At 29.4% G+C, this 11976-nt stretch overlaps 1 long non-coding RNA gene across 1 annotated transcript; it reads right to left on the reverse strand.

Annotated features, from left to right (window-relative positions):
• Positions 1-1889: 1889 nt before the first annotated feature.
• Positions 1890-11740, reverse strand: LOC136082299 (uncharacterized). The gene is made up of 5 exons (XR_010639566.1): positions 11509-11740; positions 7302-9100; positions 5425-6965; positions 5287-5355; positions 1890-2062 (listed from the first exon to the last, which is right to left on the reverse strand). It is a non-coding gene; the product is annotated as an uncharacterized LOC136082299 (long non-coding RNA).
• Between the last annotated feature and the right edge of the window lie 236 nt (positions 11741-11976).

Below are 11976 nucleotides of genomic sequence, written 5' to 3' on the forward strand. Positions count from 1 at the left end.
TTTGAACATGAAAATAAGAACTTGATAGAGGTTTAGTTTATATACATTTAGGATATTGAGTTCATTAAATAGTGTTTGTGTGTGTGGGAAGCGATCTTCGTTTGAAATTATCCTTATAGCCTGTTTTTGTTTGCTAAGCACTTTTTTTATTTTCGTCGCGTTAGTGCTACACCAAGCAATGTTCGCATAACTTAAGTAGCAATAAATAAAAGAAAAGTAAATGTTTTTGAAACAAGATCGATGTAATAACTGCTTTGCTTTGTACATTATACCTAAATTTTTTGATATTTTATCTTCAACTACACCTATATGTTCCCTCCAGGTTACATTTTTGTCTAGAAACACGCCTAAAAACTTTATTGATTGCTCTCTCTTTATTAATTGATTGTCAATAAAAAGGTCCGGAAGTTCTAAGGAAATATCTGATTTTTTATGTAGGCGATGGAATAAAGTGTATTTTGTTTTAGTAATATTTAAAGATAACTTAATTGATTTAAACCATTGGGTTAGTTTGTCTAGTTCTTTGTTTAATGTTTGGAATAATATATTGATATCTTTATTGGAATAAAACAAGCTGGTGTCATCTGCAAATAAAATTGTATTTAAAATGTTAGAAAATTTATTTAAATCGTTTATATAAACAAGAAATAGAAGTGGCCCTAAAATTGATCCTTGAGGAACACCACATGTAATTGTCTCATAATTAGTTTTTCCTTCATCATAAACTATATACTGCTTCCTATTAGTCAAATAACTCTCGAACCAGGACAAGTTAGTATTTTTTATACCATAACTTTTGAGTTTCGATAGAAGGATTTGATGATTGACTGTATCGAAAGCTTTACTTAAATCGATAAAAAGACCAAGGGTATACTTGCCTTTATTAAACGATTTAAATATGTCCTGAACAAGGTGAATGATTGCATGATCGGTGGAATGGCCAGATTTGAATCCAAATTGTTTATGGTAAAGAATATTATTTACATTTAAAAAAGAATAAAGCCTATTATACATAACTCGCTCTAATATTTTAGAAAAACAATTAAGAATTGGACGATAACTTGCAACTTCAGAAGGATCACCTGATTTTAAAATTGGAATGATTTTTGCAATTTTTAGGTTTTCTGGAAAAACACCATGTTTTAAAGATAAATTAAAAATATGTAATAATGGAATTGTGATGTATTTTATCGATTTAATAACGACGTTACTACTTATAGAATCGAAACCTACATTTTTTTTGGGCTTTAACAAAGAGACTGCGTCTAATAATTCATTTTCCGTAAGTTTAGGATTAGACATATCCCAGTGAAAAAGCGCACATGGGATACGCGTGGATTTTGTCCACATGTAACCCATGTGGGGATTATTATTTTGTCCCATGTGGGTTTCATATGGTAAATCCCACATGGATTCCATATGGTAAATCCCATATGGGATACGCGTGGGTTTTTACCATATGTAACCCATATGGGGATTATTATTTTGTCCCATGTGGGTTTCATATGGTAAATCCCACATGGGTTTTATGTGGTAAACCCTACATGGGATATAGGTGGAAAATACTACATGTTATAGATCTTAAATGCCACATATTTTTATCCAAATGGTATAAAAGTAGTCAATACTAGACAAATGAAAGTCCGAATGCTTCTATGATAATTTTAAAAATTCTTTTAATTTAAAAATTACTTAAATAGTAATTTAAAATTAATCATCGAAGCTTTCAGAGAGGCTTAACTTAATCTGGTAATTGCTACTTTATCCCATTTGGTATTCAAAATGTGTAGCATTTTTGATCTTTTAAATGTGATGTTTTCCACCTATAACTTATGTGGGATTTACCTTAACTATTATGACAAAATTTTATAAAATTAAAAAACGTGTTGCAAAATGAATTTATTTTTAAAAAAATGCTATTAAGCAATACATCCAAAATGAATATTAAAAATATTATCTTTTGCGATTTACACGCCGTTTTTTGTCGATTGAATTAATTAAATCGCTTCGGCTTGTATAATACCAAGGTTTTTAGTATCTTCTAACTTTCTTCAAACATTTTCTAAAAAAAAAAAAAAAATACAAATATATATAAATATAAATATATATATGTATATTAGGGATATGACTTTTTAATTTTTTTTCAAATAAAATGTTTCCTGTATCATAAATCGATGAACTTTTACCTAAAATCATGAAAAAAGGCCCAAATAGCTTTCTGCAACAAAAAAAGGTCACCCCCAAAATAAAAATTTGATTTACCATTTTTATACATTCATTTTTGACCGATGTTTTAATCTTAAGCTTAATTCTCAGCTTAATTCTATTTATTTCATTATTTTGTTATGAATTTATAAATATAACGCCACACGTTACCATGGCAACGAAACGGCCGTGTGCCGGCAAATACTTGGAATTGTTATGTGATGACGTCATTGTGTTACCACGGTGATATAGACGACTGTAACAGACTGTAGAAGATTATAGAACTTAGTAGAACATTCTGGAAGCTCTAAATAATTATATAAGCGAGCTGCTGTCAGAGCTCAGTGTTGATAATGTGAATAGTTCTATGAAGTACTCTGCGTGTAACTGAGCTAATAAGGAACTACTGTAGCGAACTAAAGACGCTGTAAGTGTACGAAGTATAAGTAGTTGTAGCATTATCGTTAGGATACGGACTGGATTATCGAACTGTTATCAACATTGACTGGATTATCGAACTATAATTGGATTACTATACAGTTAAAGTATTTTATTAATTAAACGACTTTATTAAACGGATATTTACGCTCAGCTATCCGTAAAGTCGTAACAATATTATATGATGTCTCACAAGAAAAGTCATACCACAGTAACAAAGAACAAGAAGACTTGGACTAAAAATTTGGTGAGATTTCAAGAGTCACACAGAAGAAGAGGAAGCGTGGCTGCAGAAGAACATTCACTCGATGAAAAATCCAGAATACCACTTCAATTGCAGATCGTAGGAAGATACCAGTTTCTCGGAGCATATGTTAAAGGAAGAAAAGAACGAATAGACCAAATTTCTAAGGAAATTACAAAATTGTGGGACAATAAACTGAATTTTCCACGTGTGTCTGATCAAGTGATAAGAGCAAAGCTTATGAAGGTGCTGAAGGTCTATGATGAATGTGTCAAGCGTGGAAAATATGATGTTCTCAATGCATTATTTGACATCACGAAAGTGAATGGCCAGTGGTTATCCTCGGAAGATAAACGTCTATACCACCTACAAAAAGAAAGTAAAGGACAGGTGGGGTACTCAACAGGACAAGTGGCAAGTAAAGAAACCATTCACCCTTCCAAGAGAAGGAAAGTCCAGTCTGGAACAGCAATACCTTCCACATCACAAGTCCTGTCTACCACAGACAGTGGTACTGAATCTGAAAACTGCAAAAGTAAGAGTGAAGATGATGAAGACGACGACGGTGATAAAGATGATGATGAGGACACTCAGAAAAAAACTAGAAAGCACTACAAAAGTAAGTTTGCTGTAAGTATGGTTACATCAAGTGGAGTTTCCACAAAGAAAGCTGCTAAAATATGCAATGTATTATCACAACAAGGTATTGATATTCCAACTCCAAGTCAATCAGCAATTTACAAGTCCATATTCAAAGAGGCAGGTAAATTAAAAAAAGAAATGATACAACAACTTAAAATGGAACAGTGGTCCTTACACTTTGACGGCAAACGAATAGATGATAAGGAATATCAGGTAGTTGTACTTCAGAATGAAAGAACTGACGTGAAACTTGATGCACTGCGTTTAAAAGATGGCAAAGCTGAAACTGTTGCTGAAAAAATTGCCAAACTTATTGATGAATACAATTTGTGGAATTCAATTAAGATGATCATTACTGATACAACAAACGTCAATACTGGGAAGAGAAATGGAGTTGTTGTGAAGTTGCAACGTATGTTTAAATTAAAGGGTGTCACAATACCACAATTTATCGGTTGTCAGCATCACGTACTAGACAGGATTCTCCGTCTGGTGATGGACGAAGAACTTGGGGGTGATACCAAATCTCCAAACATTGAATACCCATTTGTGTCTGAACTGTTGAATAAGTATGATGAACTGAAGGATAAGTTTGTGAATGGAACTGTAGAAATTCTTGATAAATCAGGGTGGAGAGACGATATGAAGTTTTTGTACCATTTAACAAGAGTGTTTAGGTTCTATGAAGAACAAAGAAACTTCCCTCTGATTCACTTTCAGAACATTCCTAATATGAGCAATGCCAGATGGAACTCAAGAGCCATTCTCGCCATTCTGGCGTTCATTCTTATGCCTGAAGCGAGAAAGAATTTGGAGAAGGTTTGCAGGTTCATTTCATATGAGTGGGCAGAACATTGGTTTAGTAGTCAAAAGTACAATGACAATGACTTCAAGAATTTATCTGATGTATTGAAGCCTTACAAAAAGGCATTGCAGTCATTCAAAAATCACTGGAAGAAAGAGCCATCCGTCATCGACATACCACGAAGTAATCAGATAGCTGAACGTGCAATCAAGGTGATGCAAGACCTGTATGCTTCATGCAGAAAGAAAGACAAACTGCAACTTCGATTCATTCTAAGTAATAAGCGCTAGACTCTTTATGAGACGTGAGCATCATGTGACCCATGTACTAAACACAGTAGGCCTATAGACACAGACAGTTATGTATATTGTTGTACTAGACGCTTTGATACTGTTAATTTTGTAATACTTGTATAATTATATATCACATAATGTTTTTTGTTATATCACAGTACATGTTGCATAAATAAATAAAATAACAACAGGAGTATGACTCTTACAACATCTTCAGCCTTTAATATTCATTTACTGTACAAAAGTGTACCTATTGAAAATTCGATTTTTTGGTTTTGGGGTGACCTTTTTTCAAAATATGTCAAAATGAAACATCTATTCGTTCTTTTTACATAAAAGTTCATTGAATTACGATACAGGCCTAGTAGGTTGCAAAAAAGTCATATCCCTAATGTATATATATATATATATATATATGTATATATATATATATATATATATATATATATATATATATATATATATATATATATATATATATATATATATATATATATATATATATATATATAAAGAGAGAGAGAAAGAGAGAGAGATATTTTAAGAGAGCAATTTTAATAAGGAACCTTGTTAGTCGTGCAATTTTAATTATTAGCCAGGTTGAAGTCATTAATGACTACAATATTTTACAAATAATTATTTCCTAATTTATTACTTACAATGACTAACGTATTATGGGTAATTGAACACATATTATGCGTAATGACCTTGAACCCATGAGGAGAATCCTGAAAAAAAGTGATCAATTAGGATAAGTAGTTAAACAAAAAAACAAAAGCAAAAATGTAAAAACCTACTTTTTCAATGATATAAACCTTAGGTGTAATAGCCACTGAATGCAAAAGTATCTTTACTTTTTCGTCACACACACGGCCTTCTATAATAACAGGCCTTGACATCGCGCAAAATGCCGTAAAAACTGAAGGCCGATTAAACTTTCACTTTTACTTATATTGATATATTTTTATATTAGGTAGGGTGTAATGGCAGTCTATGATTTCTAATAATAATCTCTAGTAAAGACGGAAATATAAAAAGAAAACCAAAAAATTGTTAAAAGATAATCATATTTTTCGTATTTCAAACTTCATTAAGAATATTTATGTAATGTTAAATATTATCAATAACAAGCAGAACCATAACAAAGTATATATCTATATATTAGAAAGATAACTGTATTGTTAATTTTTTTTGCTAAAAATGGTAACAATAAAAATCACCAACAATAAAAAACACCAACAAAAGTTGATTCAAGCAAAAAAAAAGTTTTATCAATATATCTCAACAGGGTAAATATTTACAAATCCAAACATATTGAGAGACATATAGGCTAATGAGAAAATAAAAAACATAACTAGTAAATAGCATAATAAATTACAAAACTAATTTTCACATAAATTATGATAGCTTTAGTATTTTGGGAGTGGTAATTAGTGAGTAATTCTTTAGCAGAATATTAGAATATACTCTGCATCGTTTTTTTGTGATTTTAAATTAATATTTAGCAGCAATGAACTGAAACAAAGTAACACAAAATGTTCTGCATAAAGGGTCAGTAGCACCTTGAAAAAAAAAAAAGCAAAATATTGACCATTAGAAAAGAGTATCAGAAGGAATTTTAAGTCCGCCTCTGTTTAGACTATACAGATAACTTCCATATTTATAATAATAATTGGTAGAATCATCATAAATTTTTATTTCGCTTTTTTGCACATAGCCAGCTATGTAAACTATAGCCACTAATGTAGATTTATTAACTGAGCTTTCAAGATCATGTATATTATCCAGAAGTTCTTTTTCATCAGTAGAAATATCTCTAAAACATATGTCACAAGTATGACCATCGATACCATCAACAGGAATGTCAAGTTGTAATATCAATTTAGTATGTTTAATATTAATTTTTTCAATTACAGATTTAGCGTTTATAAAGTAAGTACCTCCAGATCCCTGTCGAAGCTTAGAAAAAGCTTTTTCAAGTGGATCTGTTGAAAACCAACCTAATAAGACATACTTTGCTCCATTACTCAACAAAGTTTCTACGAGATCAATAAAGCCATAACATGAATGTGCTACAGCATTGCTAGTATCTAGCATAAGCTGTTTTACACGCTTACCTGAAGGTTTCATAAAATTTGACAGTTCAGCAATATCTCATAGCAGTTGTAACTGTTGATCACCAACTGAGTGGATTTCTCCGCATAATTCATTTCTAAACCGAATGCCAGCACCAGGTGCTTTGACATTAACAACATTCTAAAAAAAAGTATTTTTTCAATAAATACAGCAGTACCTTCAAATGCTTTATTTTCAATCTCTGGATGCGTTCTTAATGCATCTACTGTTTCTTCACAAAAAACAGACAAACAAAACTTTACAGATTGTCTCTCTATTGGTTTTGGATAAACTGATTTAGCTGTAAGTTTAGAGAGTTTAAAAAGACTATTGCACTCAGTTTTATATAAAGTTTCTAAATCACTCCACTTAGCCAAAGCCAGTTCTTTATTGTTCAAAAATTGAAGTTCCTCAGTCTTTTTTTTGTCAACCAATTGTTTCGTATAGATTTTAAGAGATGCACATAATCATACAATAAATATATACCTGATGTTGTTAACCATGGTTTACTATCAACTGTTTTAAACATTCCGAAAAAATCTTTGATTTACACGGTTACCATCAGTAATTATTACTATTTTCAATATTATTTATCGTATCAACAATTTGTTGACATTAAGCAAACTGAAATTCAGAGGAAAGATTTGCAACAGGTTGAGCTCTACATATAAATTCTGGACCTCCAAAAAGACATTTAATCATAAATGATAAAATTGTTTTAGCTAACTTTTCAGGGTAGTTTACTGCTTGACCAAACAAAGCACCTCTTTGGTAAAGTAATGAAGCTTTGACATAGACCTCATCAATTAGTAGTATGGAAGTTCTTTTCAATGGATTTAAATTCATAAAAATACTATTTATGAAACTTAGGTCCTCCATTGAGCTTATTTTTGAAGTCAATCGTGTTAAAGTCCTTATACTTGGCAACTTGTAGTCAATACGCAAACAATCATATAAACTTCGTCGCATAGCAAAATACTCATATGCTCTACATACAATATCTGAAGTATATAAAACTTCACCGACATTAACTTTTCTCATAGCATTAAGGTGTTCGAATAGAATATTTGACTGAAGCGAACTTTCTTTATCTTTTAAAAATCTAACTGCTTCAAATAAAGCTGATTTTGTTTTTATTAACTTTAATTTGTTTACAGCTAAAGATGAAATATTACAAGTTGTGCCATTATGGTTAGCTACAAATCAATAATCATTGAAAATTACTAAAATAAATAATGGAGCACCAAGTTTGTACATTTTTGATAGTATGTGTAAACTTTTTTTATTAAGCTGGAAAACAATAACATCGTTATTATCACTTAACAAAGATTGAAAATCGTCAAATATAAGTTCATCCTCTTTTAGAAAATCATTTAACTCATTTGGTAAAATGCTTCGAAAACCGCTTGAAGTTACAGTTTTTCTAACTTCACTTGCTGGTGTGGCTAAACAACTAGGCGGAACATTTTTAAAAACAGATGGTAGGCTTAAAGGTCGTTGCTTCCCATATTTGCTTTCAAAAGGTGCTTTATTTGGCCAATGCAGTTGACATACTGCTGTATAGTCTGTAACAATAAAACCAGTTCTTGGGATAGCTTCACTACATCTTTTTCTCTCCTCTAGATTCTTCGGGAATTTATAAATTGATATTTTTGTTGTAGTTGAGTATTGATATTTTTGTTGTAGTTGTAATTGATATTGTAATTGTAGTTGTATAAATTGATACTTTTGTTGTAGTTGAGATAGTTCGACTTGCAAAGAGATACACAGCATTTTAAAGGCATTTTTAAGGCATTTTAATTATTAAAAAAACTTATCGTTAGTTTGTCAATATTATTACCTTACAATGTTAACGCCTTGAACCTTACAACGTTATCGTCTTGATGTTGGGCTATCTAATTTATAAACCAATCACATTTTAGAGATTTATTAAAAAAGCGCGAACACAAACTTTCGTCTAATGTTAAAAGATGAAAATGTAAACAAAGTATTATGAATTGGCCTTCAGTTTAACAACTTTGTTGCGCGATGTCAAGGCCTTTTATTATAGAAGGCCGCGGTCACACATAATATAATATTCTGAAACTAATAAACAAACATCTAAATTTCTATAAGTAAATTTATTCTTTGATCATTGCCTTCATATCCTATCTTATTTTCATATCATAATCTATTATGGAATTATTTATATAACATATCACAACAATATTATTAAATTTGTGATGTTCAAATATCATATGAACATTCTCTAAAATGTTCATATGATATTTGAATATAGTTCTTGAGTATATTATCTGCAAACAATTGACTGATGCAAGTTCTAATGTTGTCAAAAACCAAGCATGCATGCATGGGACACTGCAGTGTCTCACAAAGAAATGCAGGTTTGAAAGTCAAATTTTGTTTTATTAAAAAAAAAAATTAAAATAGGGGGGAGATAGGGAGGTTTCTGTAACTTTTTTTAGGCTCCAAAACTTTTAACTTTATATATAATAAGGTTCATAAAACTTAAGGGACTTACAAAGCACATTGAGGAACAAAAACAGGATATTTACAGAAACTTTTAAATTTTTAATCTGGAGTACCACAGTGTAATTGGGAATAAAGTCTCTGGGTCCAGTATTCAAAGTAATACGATCTAAATTAATATATAAATTAAATAAAATGCTTTAAAATGCATGCAGTTATACATATAACTCCTGATAGTTAACTATATGTATAACTAGTTATACATAAAATTTATTATATAAACTTATTTTTTAAGGTTATGCTTGAACAAATTAGAACCAATTAATTCAAATTTCAAGATTTAGTTCAAGTTCAAGTTATTCGTTCATTGTTTTTTCACTATTTTATATTTATTTGTTCAAATTTGTTAACTAGTACTAATTCTTACTACAGTAAGAATATTTATCATTGTTGAACGTGATTTTATTAGTAACCTAATTTTACTATCAACATATTTTGACAACACTCTTTACATTTTAAATGATGACAGCTTTACTTTTCTATTGATGTTAAATTTATTACGTTTCAATAACTCAGATTGAATTTTAACTGAATTATTGTAAGCTTTGTAAGGGTTTGTTTTATCTCAATTGGTGTTGTAAATAAAGTAAAAATAATATATATATAAATATATATAAATACATATATATATATAAATATAAATATATATATATATATATATATATATATATATATATATATATATATATATATATATATATATATATATATGTGGTCTAAAAACTTCTTGCTTTTGTTGCTTAAAACTGTAGAGGATCATAGGAAAAACAATTTAAATTCAGAAATTAGCTTGCTTATCTGAAAGAATAATTTATGTTGTTTTTTTTTTACTTTTAGTACTGTTGAGAATAAATGTATAATTGAACCCGAAAAAAATTGATGGTATATGCATTTTTTATATTATATTAACAATTCAGATATACCATCATAATACGATAACAAAAACTGACATCATTTTTAATGGGAGATGGCAAAAAATTGACTGAGTTTGATAAAGGGTGAAGTTGTTCAATAAACCGGGTCATCATTTGACATCATTATGCATAGATGACCCTACAATTAAAATAAGTAATCAATTTGCCATATTTCTCTTTAGAAAGTGTAAGAAAAAAGCATTGTTATGCTGAGAACCTACCTATTGAGCAAGCTTTGACCACCTATTTTATAAATTTGAGAGACAGAAGTGGAAGTGCGAATCGCAAAAGAACTAATAACAATGCTCTAAATTGATTTTAACTTTGTAGACTAACATTAATATAGTATTTAGTAATAATAAATGAAGTTTACATGATTTTTATAATTTGTATTTATTTCCACTAATTATTAGTTGTCAGTCTCCATTTTATAAAACGAATTAAAAAACTATTTATTTATAGTACAATAATAATACATAAATACTAGTTTCCTAATGCTATTATCATCACAATGTTAATGATATTCGTTTTAAAGTGAAATTTTGTATCAATTTTATTGTTTTAATGTTATATTTATATATATATATATATATATATATATATATATATATATATATATATATATATATATATATATATATATTTATATATATATATATATATTTATATATATATATATATATATTATTTTTACTTTATTTACAACAACATTTGATATACAACAAACCCCTACAAAGCTTACAATAATTCAGTTAAAATTCAATCTGAGTTATTGAAACGTAATAAATTTAACATCAATAGAAAAGTAAAGCTGTCATCATTTAAAGTATAAAGGGTGTTGTCAAAATATGTTGATAGTAAAATTAAGTTACTAATAAAATCACGTTCAACAATGATAAACATTCTTACTGTAGTAAAATATAGTACTAACTGATAAATTTGAACAAATAAATATAAAATTAACAAAAACAATGAATAAATAAGAACATAAACTTGAACTTTAACTAAATCTTGAATTTGAATTAATTGGTACTAATTTGTTCAAGCATAACCTTAAAAAATAAGTTTTTATAACAAATTATATGTATAACTTGTTATACATATAGTTAACTATCAGGAGTTATATGTATAACTATATGCATTTTAAAGCATATTATTTTATTTAAACATTACTTAGATCATATTACTTTGAAAACTGAACCCAGAGGCTTTATTCTCAATAACACTGTGGTACTCCAGTGTTATTGAGAATAAAGCCTCTGGGTTCAGTTTTCTGTGGTTCTGTGGTACTGTGGGACACTGCATGCAAGATTGGTTTTTGACATCATTTCAACTTGCATCAGTTAATTGTTTGCAAATAATTTACTCAAGATCTATATTCAAATAACTATTATATTATCCTAATAATACGTCTATTTGCACAAATCTTAATCTTATTTCTATAAAGAAAGATAAAAATTATTCGTGGTACTTACATACTTGCTTGCCATTCTCTTTATTAATATAAAATATTTTCACACAATATAAACGTAACGCAATGCAATGTTGATTTAAATTTTTTTTATTTAGTTTCCAGCTTTTAAATTAATTCCCATGCAAATCCCACAGGAAACCCACGTGGGATTTCCCATGTGTGTAAATACCATATGGTTCCCACATGTAACCCATGTGGGATTACCCACATGGGTTTAAGGTGACAAATTTCCATACGGATATCACATGAGAAAATCCGTCCCACATAAATCCCATCAATCCCACACGGAACCCAAGCGGAACCCATGTGGGACGCGG

The sequence above is a fragment of the Hydra vulgaris genome, chromosome 07 (assembly GCF_038396675.1).
Source record: "Hydra vulgaris chromosome 07, alternate assembly HydraT2T_AEP".
Taxonomy (NCBI): domain Eukaryota; kingdom Metazoa; phylum Cnidaria; class Hydrozoa; order Anthoathecata; family Hydridae; genus Hydra; species Hydra vulgaris.